We start from the raw sequence: 16,058 nt of genomic DNA on the forward strand, positions 1-16,058 counted from the left end.
GCCCTCGTCGCTCCGGCGACCCGCGCCGGCCGGAGCCGCCCCGGCAGCCGCCTCCCCGACCTCCTCCGGCGACGTCCCGCTCCGGCCGTGAACAGTGCTCGCCGGAGTTTGCCTCGTTTTGCGTGCCACCAAACCCTACATCCAGATCTGGGAGGTTGTTTTTTTCCTAAGTCCTTGAAATTTCAGTCCATGTGCACATGTTCGCGGCTCCGTAACTTTGCATCCTTAGCTCCGATTCATGCATATAGCATATCAAAATGTTCATCTCAGGGAGTACATCATTTCATTCCATTGCATCATTTTCATTTGAGCTCATCTTGATGCCCGAAATGCTGTTAGAAGAGGGCTACTTGAGATTATTGTCAGATCTGCTACTCCGTTTAGCACTTTTGTCATTTTTGCCATGATTATTGTGTGCATGCTATGCCCGTGAGTTCTACATATGTTTTGTTAAGGGTTTTGTCATATTTCCAGAGGTGCAACCCATGTATTTTTGTGATGTGTGTGGTGACTTGTGCAAGCTTGCAAAGTGGTGCACTTGCTAATTCTGTTTTCAGGGACTTAGCAATTTCACTAAGTCCTGGAGCTGTTTATCTCATGATGTCATATGTTCTTGTTGTTTCCTAGTGATCTGTGCCTCTTTTGAGGATGATCAGTAAGGATGTTTTGTTAATCTTGTAGTGATCTATTCATCCATGCCTTTGTTTGCAATTATGGAGCACCCTAGCTTGAGTCAATCGAGCTCTACTTTTGCTACCTTGTGAATCTGGGCAGATTGTCAACTTGTTTGCAATTTTGCCGGTGATGTTGTAGTTGATCCGTGCATGCTATGCTATTGTTCTTGCCATGTCTAGCTTGCATTTTGTGCCTTCTTGATGGATGTATGCTTGTCTTGCCATGACTTGCACCGTAGTGAGTGCACAGAGCTCGTAAACATGCCTACTTGAGTTATATTTCAGCATGTGTCAGTTTTCACTAAGTCTGAAAACTGATTATGTTTTTGCTATGTTCACATGCTTGCAATTGTATTTTCTGATCCCTTTTGGCTCAAGGTCACTAAGGGACTTTTGTTAAGCTCTTTGAGTAGCTCCATGACATGCTTTACTTTGCCATGTTCAGGTCTTGTAGCATGTAGTTTTGTTGCTCCGAAGAGGGCTACCTGATCTGAAATTCCAGACAAGTGTTGATTTCACTAAGTCTGAGATCTGTTTGCCATATGCATTTTTGCCATGCTTGTTTGAACCTGTTAATGGATGAATTGGCCGTAGCTCAGTGCTAGACTTTTGTTAAGCATCTTGTGTGCATCCCTGTCATGTATTTTGTTGTCATGTTTGGGTGCTGTAGCATGTTCATTTCGTTGCATTTAGATGCCTACTTGCTGTAAATCGCAGACCGGTGTCATTTTTGAATCGCTTGCCATTTCCAAACCGTAACTCCGATTCCGGTGTTCTTTATATCGTTTTCAAGAAATTTCATCTCATCTTTCCAGTGGCACACTTGGTTTTCCATGTTGAGGCCAGGTTCATGCATTCCCTGTCATATCTTGCATTTTGCATCCCGCATAGCATATCATCATTGCATCATATTGCTTGATCCTTGCACGTGGTTGATTGTATCCTTGTTGCTTGTTTGTCTTGTCTGGGTAGAGCCGGGAGACGAGTTCACTAACGAGGAGCCCGTTGAGTTTGCTTTCGAGGATCCAGTCAACTCTGACAACTGTGCAGGCAAGATGATCACACCCTCGAAATCACTACTATCTTTGCTATGCTAGTTTGCTCGCTCTTTTGCTATGCCATTGCTACGATGCCTACCACTTGATTTCAAGCCTCCCAAATTGCCATGTCAAACCTCTAACCCACCATTTCCTAGCAAACCGTTGATTGGCTATGTTACCGCTTCGCTCAGCCCCTCTTATAGCGTTGCTAGTTGCAGGTGAAGATTGGAGGCCGTTCCTTGTTGGAACATTTATTTACTTGTTGGGATATCATTATATTGCCATGTTATCTTAATGCATCTATATACTTGGTAAAGGGTGGAAGGCTCGGTCTCTCGCCTAGTGTTTTGTTCCACTCTTGCCGCCCTAGTTTCCTTCATATCGGTGTTATGTTCCCGGATTTTGCGTTCCTTACGCGGTTGGGTTATAATGGGAAACCCTTGATAGTTCACCTTGACTAAAGCTTTTCCAGCAATGCCCAACATTGGTCTTACCATTTGCCACCTAGCCTTTTCTTTTCCTTGTGTTCTGCAGACTCAAGGGTCATCTTATTTTAACCCCCCCGGGCCAGTGCTCCTCTGAGTGTTGGTCCAAACTAAAGCCCCTTGCAGCGCCACCTCGGGGAAACTCGAGGGCTGGTTTTAGTTGTACGGATTTCTTATCTGAGTGTGCCCTGAGAAAGAGATATGTGCAGCTCCTGTCGGGATTTGTCGGCACATTCGGGCGGTGTTGTTGGTCTTGTTTTAACCTGTCGAAGTGTCTTGAATTACCGAGATACCGAGTCTGATCGGAACGTCTTGGGAGGAGGTCTATTCCTTCGTTGACCATGAGAGCTTGTCATGGGCTAAGTTGGGACTCCCCTGCAGGGATTGAACTTTCGAAAGCCGTGTCCGCGGTTATGGGCAGATGGGAATTTGTTAATGTCCGGTTGTAGATAACTTGAACCTTAATTAATTAAAATGAAGTGGGAAGTGGACACGGTGTTGGAGTAATGTTTGCGCAGGTTGCTTGCTAGTTTCTCGCTCGCGCTTTGCCTCCTCTTCTCGCTCTCTTTTGCGAATAAGTTAGCCACCATATTTGCTAGTCGCTTGCTGCAGCTCCACTTATGTTTACCTTGCCATACCTATAAGCCTAAATAGTGTTGATCGCGAGGGTGCGAGATTGCTGAGTCCCTGTGGCTCACAGATTACTATTACTCCAGATGCAGGGCCTGATGATTCCGCTCCAGCAGACGCGTATGAGCTCAAGTGGGAGTTCGACGAAGACTCTCAACGTTACTATGTTTCCTTTCCCGATGATCAGTAGTGGTGCCCAGTTGGGGGTGATTGGGACCGTGTCGCATGTTGGGTTCTCTTTCATTTTGGCGCCGTAGTCGGGCCATGAGTGTTTGGATGATGTAATGTTATTTATGTACTTGATTGACGTGGCGAGTGTAAGCCAACTATGTTATCTCCCCTTTTATTATCATATTACATGGGATGTTGTGAAGATTGCCTAACTTGCGACATATGCCTTCAATGCGATTATGTCTCTAAGTCGTGCCTCGACACGTGGGAGCTATAGTCGCATCGAGGGTGTTACATAAACTTTTCTATTTTCGTCTTTCTTCTCGTAGCCAAAGGATTGTTCCACGTACACTTCTTCTGTGAGATCGCCGTTGAGGAAAGCGGATTTAACATCCATGTGATGAACCTTCCAATCCTCTTGTGCTGCCAAAACTAGGAGCACTCTCACTGTCTTGAGTCAAGCAAACGGTGCAAACACCTCCTCATAGTCAACTCCTTGATGTTGTACGTAGCCCTTTGCAACGAGTCTTGCCTTGTACTTTACAGTGGCACCCTTCATGTCCTTCTTCAACTTGTAAACCCACTTCAAACCTATGGCCTTTTGGTTCGGAGGTCGGGTTACCAAAGTCCACGTCCCATTGCTCTCGATCGCCTTCATCTCCTCATCCATGGCGTGCATCCAACTTGAACTTTTGCTCGCCTCTACGGAGTTCGCCGACTCCTCAACTCCGAGTAAACACAAATCGGAGTACTCGAGCGTAACTGGCTTTGCGTACTTGTAGACTTTCTTGAGGCTCTTGTAGCGACGAGGCCCGGAACAATCCGTCGTGGCTTGCGAAGGGGGTGACACAAATTATGTCGGAGTCGATGCACTTGAAGAAGACCGTTGAGTCTCGGGTGTGGTAGATGCCGGATCGTTGGCATCCTCATCGTCGGCGTAGTCGTCGTGACCGTGACTATCATCTTGATTGTCGTTGTCACTATGCGCCTCGTTGTCGAGATCTCCGCCCGTGTCGTGCGCGTCGTTGTCGCTATCACCTTGCAACCCATGCGCGTCGTCGTTGGTGTCGGCACCATGATGATCACTACCATTGTGGCCACCTTGGTTGGGTGTCTTGCCAATCACCTGGACGTCCTCCCCTGCATCATCATCAGTTGGAAATTCAACTGTGAATATGTTACTGTTTAGAGCATCGTCGGCTGCTGCGCTCCAATTCCACGCTTGGTTTTCTTCAAACACGACGTCGCGTGAAATTTGTAGACGCTTGGTTCATGGATTGTAGAAGCGGTATGCCTTGGTGCCGGAACTCCTCTCGTATCCGATGAACACCATCTTGGTGCTACGATCGGCAAGCTTTGAGAGATGCGGCTCCGCCGTCTTCACATGCGCCACGCACCCAAATGTCCGTATATGAGACACATTTGGCTTCCGTCCGTAAATTGCTTCATACGGAGTCTTGTCGATCACTGCCTTCGTTGGAGCCCGGTTGAGAAGATAGACCGCCGTCGAGACAGCTTCTCCCCAAAAAGTCCCCGGCAAGTTCTTGCTCTTGAGTAAACTTCTCGCCATATCAACAACGGTTCGATTGCGCCTTTCAACAACCCCGTTCTGCTGTGGCGTATAAGCTGTCGTGTGGAACCTCTTTATGCCAATCTTCTCGTAGTAGTCGTTGAACTCGTTCGACGTAAACTCTCCGCCGCGATCTGTCCTTAGAGCGCGAACCTTCAGCTTGTGTTCCATCTCCGTTGCAGCCTTCAGCTTTTTAAACGCTTCAAACGCCTCATCTTTAGATCTTAGGAGAACGACCCACATGTATCTCGAGTAGTCATCTACCACAAGAAAGAAGTACTTCTTTCCTCCGTGAGTTGCTGGGGTGATAGGGCCACATAGATCACCATGGAGCAGCTCGAGTGCATCACTTGCACGATAGGTAGACTGAGCAGGGAACGGCCTGGGGTGCTCTTTTCCAACCAAGCACCCATCACATACTCGATCAACATGGTCGATAAACGGCATCCCAGATACCATCTCCATCTTCGACATCTTCTTCAAGGCGTAGAAGTTAACGTGTCCAAATCTAGCATGCCATAACCACGAATCATCATCACTCTTGGTGAGCCAACACTCCGGTTGAGATTGATCAAGGTTGAGGATATAGAGTCTGTTCCGCGTGCGATTCACACGCGCTAGAACGTTTCGGAGGTTGTCGAAGATCGTCATCACTCCGTTCTCGATATCCACCTTGCATCCATTCTCATCAAGTTTCCCGACAGAGATGATGTTGTTGCGAAGCCGTGGGATGTAGTACACTCCGGTGAGTATCCGATGTTCTCCTGTGAGACCCTCGAAGAGGACAGAACCTTGCCCGCAAATCTCCACATTTGAACCATCACCGAACTTGACCGAGCCTTGAACATCATATTCTAGCTCGAGGAACTTCTCCTTGCACCCCGTCATGTGGTTACTGGCACCTGTGTCTAGATACCACGACACATTCTGGCTCCCAGATAACTTTGGTGTTACATTTTTCTCATGAAGTAGCACCTTCCGGTATGGTTTCACAACCGCTGTTTGGACGAGATCACAAACTTCGGCCATCAGAAGACCTGGACGTTCGTCTTCCTGCTTTGCCAAATTTGCCTTGATCTCCCGCTTGTTAGGCTCCACGAGATCACAAACTTCGGCCATCATAAGACCTAGACGTTCGCCTTCCTGCTTCGCCAAATTTTCCTTGATCTCCCGCTTGTTAGGCTCCGGACAATCCTTCGCAAAGTGACCCATCTTGTTGCAGTTATAGCACTTGACCTCGGACATATCCAAGTTCCTTGGCTTCCGCTCTTTAGATCGGTCCGCCTTACCACGACCTTGTGGCTTGCCTTTTCCTTTGCCTTCTTCGGTTTGTCCGCCGCGCTTCGCGTTGCTTGAGCCTTCGCCAACGTTGCGCCTCCCTTTGCTACTTGGGGCCTCCCAATCTGCGCGCGAGTACATGAGTTGGTCACTACCTCCTCCTTTGCCTTTCCGATAGCCACGAGCGTTCTCTTCACATGTCCTCAAGCGTCCGATCACCTCCGTTATGGTCATGTCGTCGATGTCGTAAAGCTGCTCGAGCGTGCCGATGATGTATGTGAATTAATCAGTCACCGAACTGAAAAACTTCTCCACAATCTCGGTCTCCTCGAGCTTTGCACCAAGCGCGCGGATCTCTCCCACCAAAGTAGTCAGACGCATGGCATAGTCGTTCACCGATTCAGTTTCATCCATTTGCAACTTGTGAAATTGGCGCTTCAGCACTTGTACCTGAGCCTTCGTGACGCGATCTTCTCCAATCCTCATCTCTTTGAGTGCGTTCCACGCCTCTCTTGCTGTCTCGAACTCCGCCAATGTCATCAGCACGGAATCTGGCACAAACTGGGCTATGGCGGCCATGGCACCTTCGTCGCACTCCTCGTCGACGTCGTCATCCGTAATGGCCTCCCACACTTATAGGGTTCAGAGAATAATCTTCATCTTCACCGCCCACACGCCATAGTTGGCGTCGGCGAGCATCGGGTACTGGATGGGGATGTTGCGATGCACCTGCACGTTGGCGCCGCCCGTTCTGCCACCACTGGTTGCTAACTTGCCACCCTTCTTCACCTTGTCGCCGTTCTTATTCGCCTTGAAACCACCGTTGCCAGACTTGTTCCCCTTGAAACCGCCGTTGCCGGACTTGACTGACTCAGTGTTGCTGCCCGTCATCGTAGATCGTCGAGGCTCTGATACCAATTGTTGGCTTTTGATCATTGCTAGATCAAATCACTCGAAGCTGTATACACACATACAAGCTAGCAAGCACACAGGCTCACTACTTGATTGATAAACAGTGCCTATGCACTGTCCCGCTTTACGTGTGTACGTGAATCACTAGTAAGCTAGCTAGACTTGCTTCGAGCAATCAACTTTTCCAGCGCCGTCGGCGAAACACAGCGACTTGTAAACTTCGACGAACAAAGCGTGAAGACACCGAATCGATATGATGGCCAAAGGCTCGTATCGAGCCTTGCTTCTCTTTGTTTTGATCTCTTTTCGTTGTACAGATTACAAGGGATATCTTGAGTATATATACTAGCTCAGCTAGCTAACTAGCAGTCCTACTGGGTTAGGAGTTCTAGCACTACACGGACACGTACTCGAGACGTACACGGTGTCATGCTTATTCCTTACATTCACCCCCCTAAGCTTGACATCCTCGTTTCGGCCTGGATCCCATGTGCGACTACTACTATTCATAGTCATAATCTTTGGCATTGCATTTGCCATTTTTCGTAGCATTTCAGGGACCGTCTTTGCTGCCGTCAGCTCGTCCGTGGCTTGACAGCAGCGCTCCTCTTTGACCGCGTCTTCAATCTTCACCTGTTTTTCGGTGCTTGAAAGACTGCCTTTCGCATCTATGAGGGGACATCCTTTGAACCCGAGCGAGACCAAACTTCGGTCTAACTTTGAGTTCCAAGCTCTTGGCGCTTGCTTCAGCCCGTAAAGTGCTTTCTTGAGCTCGTAAACTTTTCTATTTTCGTCTTTCTTCTTGTAGCCAAAGGATTGTTCCACGTACACTTCTTCTGTGAGATCGTCGTTGAGGAAAGCGGATTTAACATCCATGTGATGAACCTTCCAATCCTCTTGTGCTGCCAAAACTAGGAGCACTCTCACTGTCTTGAGTCAAGCAAACGGTGCAAACACCTCCTCATAGTCAACTCCTTGATGTTGTACGTAGCCCTTTGCAACGAGTCTTGCCTTGTACTTTACAGTGGCACCCTTCGTGTCCTTCTTCAACTTGTAAACCCACTTCAAACCTATGGCCTTTTGGTTCGGAGGTCAGGTTACCAAAGTCCACGTCCCATTGCTCTCGGTCGCCTTCATCTCCTCATCCATGGCGTGCATCCAACTTGAACTTTTGCTCGCCTCTACGGAGTTCGCCGACTCCTCAACTCCGAGTAAACACAAATCGGAGTACTCGAGCGTAACTGGCTTTGCGTACTTGTAGACTTTCTTGAGGGTCTTGTAGCAACGAGGCCCGGAACAATCCGTCGTGGCTTGCGAAGGGGGTGACACAAATTATGTCGGAGTCGATGCACTTGAAGAAGACCGTTGAGTCTCGGGTGTGGTAGATGCCGGATCGTTGGCATCCTCATCGTCGGCGTAGTCGTCGTGACCGTGACTATCATCTTGATTGTCGTTGTCACTATGCGCCTCGTTGTCGAGATCTCCGCCCGTGTCATGCGCGTCGTTGTCTCTATCACCTTGCAACCCATGCGCGTCGTCGTTGGTGTCGGCACCATGATGATCACTACCATTGTGGCCACCTTGGTTGGGTGTCTTGCCAATCACCTGGACGTCCTCCCCTGCATCATCATTAGTTGGAAATTCAACTGTGAATATGTTACTGTTTAGAGCATCGTCGGCTGCTGCGCTCCAATTCCACGCTTGGTTTTCTTCAAACACGACGTCGCGTGAAATTTGTAGACGCTTGGTTCATGGATTGTAGAAGCGGTATGCCTTGGTGCCGGAACTCCTCTCGTATCCGATGAACACCATCTTGGTGCTACGATCGGCAAGCTTTGAGAGATGCGGCTCCGCCGTCTTCACATGCGCCACGCACCCAAATGTCCGTATATGAGACACATTCGGCTTCCGTCCGTAAATCGCTTCATACGGAGTCTTGCCGATCACTGACTTCGTTGGAGCCCGGTTGAGAAGATAGACCGCCGTCGAGACAGCTTCTCCCCAAAAAGTCCCCGGCAAGTTCTTGCTCTTGAGTAAACTTCTCGCCATATCAACAACGGTTCGATTGCGCCTTTCAACAACCCCGTTCTGCTGTGGCGTATAAGCTGCCGTGTGGAACCTCTTTATGCCAATCTTCTCGTAGTAGTCGTTGAACTCGTTCGACGTAAACTCTCTGCCGCGATCTGTCCTTAGAGCGCGAACCTTCAGCTTGTGTTCCATCTCCGTTGCAGCCTTCAGCTTTTTAAACGCTTCAAACGCCTCATCTTTAGATCTTAGGAGAACGACCCACATGTATCTCGAGTAGTCATCTACCACAAGAAAGAAGTACTTCTTTCCTCCGTGAGTTGCTGGGGTGATAGGGCCACATAGATCACCATGGAGCAGCTCGAGTGCATCACTTGCACGATAGGTAGACTGAGCAGGGAACGGCCTGCGGTGCTCTTTTCCAACCAAGCACCCATCACATACTCGATCAACATGGTTGATAAACGGCATCCCAGATACCATCTCCATCTTCGACATCTTCTTCAAGGCGTAGAAGTTAACGTGTCCAAATCTAGCATGCCATAACCACGAATCATCATCACTCTTGGTGAGCCAACACTCCGGTTGAGATTGATCAAGGTTGAGGATATAGAGTCTGTTCCGCGTGCGATTCACACGCGCTAGAACGTTTCGGAGGTTGTCGAAGATCGTCATCACTCCGTTCTCGATATCCACCTTGCATCCATTCTCATCAAGTTTCCCGACAGAGATGATGTTGTTGCGAAGCCGTGGGATGTAGTACACTCCGTTGAGTATGCGATGTTCTCCTGTGAGACCCTCGAAGAGGACAGAACCTTGCCCGCAAATCTCCACATTAGCCTTGAACATCATATTTTAGCTCGAGGAACTTCTCCTTGCACCCCGTCATGTGGTTACTGGCACCTGTGTCTAGATACCACGACACATTCTGGCTCCCGGATAACTTTGGTGTTACATTTTTCTCATGAAGTAGCACCTTCCAGTTTGGTTTCACAACCGCTGTTTGGACGAGATCACAAACTTCGGCCATCAGAAGACCTGGACGTTCGTCTTCCTGCTTTGCCAAATTTGCCTTGATCTGCGGCTTGTTAGGCTCCACGAGATCACAAACTTCGGCCATCAGAAGACCTGGACGTTCACCTTCCTGCTTCGCCAAATTTGCCTTGATCTCCCGCTTGTTAGGCTCCGGATAATCCTTCGCAAAGTGACCCATCTCGTTGCAATTATAGCACTTGACCTCGGACATATCCAAGTTCCTTGGCTTCCGCTCTTTAGATCGGTCCGCCTTACCACGACCTTGTGGCTTGCCTTTTCCTTTGCCTTCTTCGGTTTGTCCGCCGCGCTTCGCGTTGCTTGAGCCTTCGCCAACATTGCGCCTCCCTTTGCTACTTGGGGCCTCCCAATCTATGCGCGAGTACATGAGTTGGTCACTACCTCCTCCTTTGCCTTTCCGACAGCCACGAGCATTCTCTTCCCATGTGCGCAAGCGTCCGATCGCCTCCGTTATGGTCATGTCGTCGATGTCGTAAAGCTGCTCGAGCATGCCGATGATGTATGTGAATTTATCAGTCACCGAACTGAAAAACTTCTCCACAATCTCGGTCTCCTCGAGCTTTGCACCAAGCGCGCGGATCTCTCCCACCAAAGTAGTCAGACGCATGGCATAGTCGTTCACCGATTCAGTTTCCTCCATCTGCAACTTGTGAAATTGGCGCTTCGGCACTTGTGCCCGAGCCTTCGTGACGCGATCTTCTCCAATCCTCATCTCTTTGAGTGCGTTCCACGCCTCTCTTGCTGTCTCGAACTCCGCCAATGTCATCAGCACGGAATCTGGCACAGACTGGGCTATGGCGGCCATGGCACCTTCGTCGCACTCCTCGTCGACGTCGTCGTCCGTAATGGCCTCCCACACTCGTAGGGTTCAGAGAATAATCTTCATCTTCACCGCTCACACGCCGTAGTTGGCGTCGGTGAGCATCGGGTACTGGATGGGGATATTGCGATGCGCCTGCATGTTGGCGCCGCCCGTTCCGCCACCACTGGTTGCTAACTTGCCGCCCTTCTTCACCTTGTCGCCGTTCTTGTTCGCCTTGAAACCGCCGTTACCAGACTTGTTTCCCTTGAAACCGCCGTTGCCGGACTTGACTGACTCAGTGTCGCTGTCCGTCATCGTAGATCGTCGAGGCTCTGATACCAATTGTTGGCTTTTGATCGTTGCTAGATCAAATCACCCGAAGCTGTATACACACATACAAGCTAGCAAGCACACAGGCTCACTGCTTGATTGATAAACAGTGCCTATGCACTGTCCCGCTTTACGTGTGTACGTGAATCACTAGTAAGCTAGCTAGACTTGCTTCGAGCAATCAACTTTTCCGGCGCCGTCGGCGAAACACGGCGACTTGTAAACTTGGACGAACAAAGCGTGAAGACACCGAATCGATATGATGGCCAAAGGCTTGTATCGATCTTTGCTTCTCTTTGTTTTGATCTCTTTTCGTTGTACAGATTACAAGGGATATCTTGAGTATATATACTAGCTCAGCTGCTAACTAGCAGTCTTACTCGGTTAGGAGTTCTAGCACTACACGGACACGTACTCGAGACGTACACGGTGTCATGCTTATTCCTTACAGGTGCTGCGTCTTCGTCTCTGGCGAGGCGAGCCACATCTTGGTGCCGCCGGAGGCTCATCGGACGGACCGAGCCGGCAACCAGGCGAGTGCTCGTGGCGGTGGCCACCGGCACGGAGCCGCTCGAGGCGGCCGCCGCGGCCGACATCCTCAACCGCGCCGGCGCAATGGTCACCGTCGCCACCGCGTCCGAGGGCCTCGTCGTGGAGGCCGGACACGGGGTCAGGTTCGCCGCGGACGGCAGAGTCGCCGGCCTGGAAGCAGAGCAATTCGACCTCATCGTCCTACCAGTACGTGTGCCCAGTCAAACTAGTGTGTCAGTGAGTGTCTGTCATCATCATCCTCAGTTCACTACCACCTTTGTACGTGTTGCTGGTCGTAGGGAGGAACAGCAGGATCAGCCAACCTCAGGGACAGCAAGAAGCTGGAGAAGATGGTGAGGAGGCACGCGGAGTCGGGCCGCCTGTGCGGCGCCATTGGCGCGTCGCCGGCGGTGGCGCTGGCCCGGTGGGGCGTGCTCGAGGGCTTCAGGGCGACCTGCCATCCGGCTCTGCTGGGGCGGCTGGGCCACGACGGTGGGGTGATCGCCGTGGATGACAGGGTGGTGACGGACAGGAACGTGGTGACCAGCCAGGGCGTCGGGACGGCGATCCAGTTCGCGCTCGCCTTGGTGGAGCAGCTCTACGGCCAACGCAAGGCCGAGGAGGTCGCCGGACCTTTGGTAACTACGGTCTACCAGTGTACTACTACTACTACTACTTCAGTTCAATCTTCTTACATGATGTTATTATTAATATTAAGGCCTCCTTTGGTTTGAAGGAATTTTATAGGAATTTTATAGGGTAGGATTTTTATAGGAAAAATTCTTATAGAGCTTTTTGGTTTGTAGGAATGGAATCCTATTCCTATTGAGGAAATCTTCCTATCCTTCACATTTCATAGAAAAATAAACATTAGCCTAGACCTAATGGAAAAAATCCTATGATGTGAAACAAAAAACATCTTTTTTCTTATTCCTACTCATAGGATTTGAGTTGCATGTCATCTCATTTTCTATGATTTTTCTATTCCTATAATTTTCCTACCCTATAAACCAAAGGAGACCTAATTTGTGGAATTTTCTTACATATGCAATTACTAGTATATGCGCCCCCAGCAAGGAGTCAAGTATACCATACAAGAGTACAACGAGATCCAATGGAAATGCACCGGCACACCTCAGGTTCTTGTGCCGGTTGCCGACGGCTCGGAGGAGATGGAGGCTCTCAACCTGATCGATGTCCTGCGGAGGGCAGGCGCACGGTCGCGTCAGTCGAGGACACGCCACGCATTGTGACCCGCCATTACAAGCTCAATCTGATCACCGATGTGATGCTAGAACAGGCTGCTGAAATGGAGTTCGACCTCATCGTCATGCCGGTAAGTTCGAATTGAGCTGAGCATTTCTCTTTTTCTTTCAAAGTGGCCAAACCCCGGCTGTAATCAAAATTGATGCTTCTGGGACTACTTGAGTGATATTGTTGTTAAGTTGTATCTTGTATGTGTATATGTATGCATTATAGGGTGGTCTTCCTGGTGCGCTCAAGTTCACCCGCACGGAGAAACTTGTGGGCATGCTGAAGAAACAGGCAGAATCTGGTAGACCCTATGGTGCAATATGCGCTTCCCCTGCTTACGTCCTCGAGCCCCACGGTTTACTCAAGGTACTTAGCCCTTTTTATGTGAGTTTGATGCTTTTCGGCTTGTGTTTTCCGCCTTTCCTTTTTTTTTGAGACAAAAGATGTCATGTATTGATATACTAATATGGTGATGGGGCAACTTATCTTGTCATTATAGGGTAAGAAAGCAGCATCATTTCCACACATGTTGCACCTCCTTACAGACCAGAGTGCGTGCGAATACAGGGTCGTCGTCGACGGTAACCTTATCACAAGCAGAGCACCAGGGACCGCCACAGAGTTCGCGCTGGCCATCGTTGAGAAGATATTTTGTGAGGAGAAAGCAGTCGCCTTAGCCAAGGAGTTGGTTTTTATGTGACAACGTGCATCTATGAGGCGGGCAATGCCCATTTTCCACGGCTACTATGGGGCTCTATCTACGCTGGTCACTTGTAGATTATGTATAAGCTCTAGGTACCCATATTCCATGATGTCGTCCAATATATCTGATGAATATTAGTTTGAAGATCTTCAATAAGGTTGACACCGACTGCAAAGCAGCTATTGTTCATAATGGAATTACAACTCAGATGCATGCCCGACACATTCTAGGGAGTGTGGTTGTGTTGTGGGAAACATTCTAGGAGCTTCATACCAAGAACTTCAACGGAGATATTTTCAAAGTAAATTTCAAGTAGGCATAAGACGAAGTGAGTGAAGGCATATGTTGGGTGAGGCTGAGGCAGTGAGAAGCCAAATTTCAACGGAGATAATGTTATTGTCTTAGCATTCTTCTCCGATACCTTCGAGGTATTTCCATTATTTTCCAGAGGTGTTTTTGGAGATGGTGCTACCACTAGGTGCCACACCCACTTTGGTGAAGAGAGTTTTCATCTTTGATCATTCAAAATTTTGAACTAGTCTAGTAATATCGAGTGTGAAGTTTGGCACTACGTACTGTCGCCCCAGCCGATGAACCTTCAACGACAACGCACCATCGGCAAGGCTGGGGTGGGTTGGAAGGCAGATGCCGGCTAGGAGCATACATGATAGTGGCCGACAGCGAGATTCCAATGGCGGCACACATTCAAAGCATAATGTGTTGTCGCCTTTTTAGTGAATAAAATGTTCTCACTTTTTTTCCGACAAGGTTGCCTCTCTATTTTTAACCCAAACCTCCCATTGAGAGAGTATAATCGAGTCATCAGCTCCCCTCTCAAGCTTCTTAAGCTTAAGTAATTATTGAACTGACAAGCAAAAAAATAGTTATTGAACATTTTTGTTTTACCGAAACCAAATAAATTAACATGTTTTTTTGGGTATGGGAATTATTCTTGTTTCTTTAGTAGAATGGAATCTATTAAGATACTACGCTCCCTAGATTTGAAGCCTCCTGGTGCGTCAAAAACGGTGGGGTCGCTGGAGGCCCGCCTGTAAGGATGTGTGTCATTGGTTGAGGGCTCATGTTTGTCTTTTGATTTAATTATCTTATTTTTGTTTTCCTAATATATTTTAATTTTTTCCTTCTTTTTTTACATTTTAATTCACCCACATTTGTTAAATCTTATGCTCAAAATATTCTATAAATTCATGAATATTTTTAATGTTCATGGACATTTTAAATTTGCGAAGTTTATCTCGAATTACTAATTTTTATAGAAATATTTGCTTTTTCTTAAATCCCCCCAAAAAATATTTATGGTTTTTAAAATATGTAACATGTTTAAAATACAAGATTTTCAAAATCGGTGAACATATTATGATTTACTGAACTTTTTCAAAATAGAACAATAGACTAATTTTAATAATGTAGCGGTAGAGTGAGCAGAAAAGAAAAATGCTAATTAAGCGAGTGGAGTGGATCAGGGAGCCAAGCTGACGAAGCGGAAGCTTCATGGGCCATCCCATGTGAACGTAATAGCAGAAATTCCATGATTACAGCCTGGAATAGCAGCTCTTAATGGACTCACACAACAACCATCGACTAACAAGGAGGTTTGTCTCAAAAAAAAAAAGACTCACAAGGAGGCCCAAAATGTGTAAGCACATCACAACCACGTATAAAAAACATGATTCTCCTAGTACCGCAATCTGACATATGATAAAAATACCACCAAAACATAATTAAACCCACGCCAACACAGATAAAATCAAAATAAAACAACGGACCGCAATACGCGAGAAAAAAGACAATCCCATGAGTGAAGAACCGTGCGGCGAAGGCGTGCGGTTGGACTCTAGTTGGCCCTTACCCAAACGGGCCGAAGCAGCAAAAAAGAGCTGGGCCTCAAAGCATACAGAGCCACCTGGCCTACTTCCTCCATAGCAATCCTCATCGTCATATAGGTTTTTCTCAAGCTCTGCACCCCGCCGCCTCCGGAAGCTTCTAGAACCTCTCCCCTTCTTCCCCGCCTCCGGCCCCCGCTCCGGCTCCCATGGCCGACGCCGCCGACGCCCTCTCAGGTATGCGTGCACGATCCTACCTCCATTTGACAACATTAATTAACCTTCGACGAGGCCACGATGAGTTGGGAGGCGGATGTCGTCCAGGAGAATATGTGATGATGGTCGATGGAGAACCTACAGTGGCGGCACACTTTTTGAGAAAAATGTTGTCAAATTTTTAGGGAAGAAAATGTTGTCACTTGCTTAAGAGTTAAGAGGGCTAAGCAAATGTTGCTCTCTATTATTATTTTTAACCAAAACAACCCATAAAGAGGGGTATCGTCGAGCCATCGGCTCCGTTCTTAAGCTTCTTATATTTAGCTTAAGATAGTGACTGAGCACTTTTACGTTTTACCGAAACAAATAAATTAACATATTTTTTAGGGTAAGGGAATTATTCTGGTTTTTTTCAGTATATTTTTTTAGACAATTTTTCTAGCATTATTGCAGAGGAAAATGGGCATCGGTGGAACGGGCCTTACAAACGGGCCGGGTCAGCAAAGATGGGCCTCCAAGCTTCCAGAGCCACCTGGCCTA

At 48.2% G+C, this 16,058-nt stretch overlaps 1 pseudogene; it reads left to right on the plus strand.

Annotated features, from left to right (window-relative positions):
* LOC119268711 overlaps nt 1-13,680 on the plus strand; it is a 46,318-nt pseudogene extending 32,638 nt beyond the window's left edge.
* The last annotated feature ends 2,378 nt before the right edge of the window (nt 13,681-16,058 follow it).

Source organism: Triticum dicoccoides, chromosome 1A (genome assembly GCF_002162155.2).
Source record: "Triticum dicoccoides isolate Atlit2015 ecotype Zavitan chromosome 1A, WEW_v2.0, whole genome shotgun sequence".
Classification (NCBI taxonomy): domain Eukaryota; kingdom Viridiplantae; phylum Streptophyta; class Magnoliopsida; order Poales; family Poaceae; genus Triticum; species Triticum dicoccoides.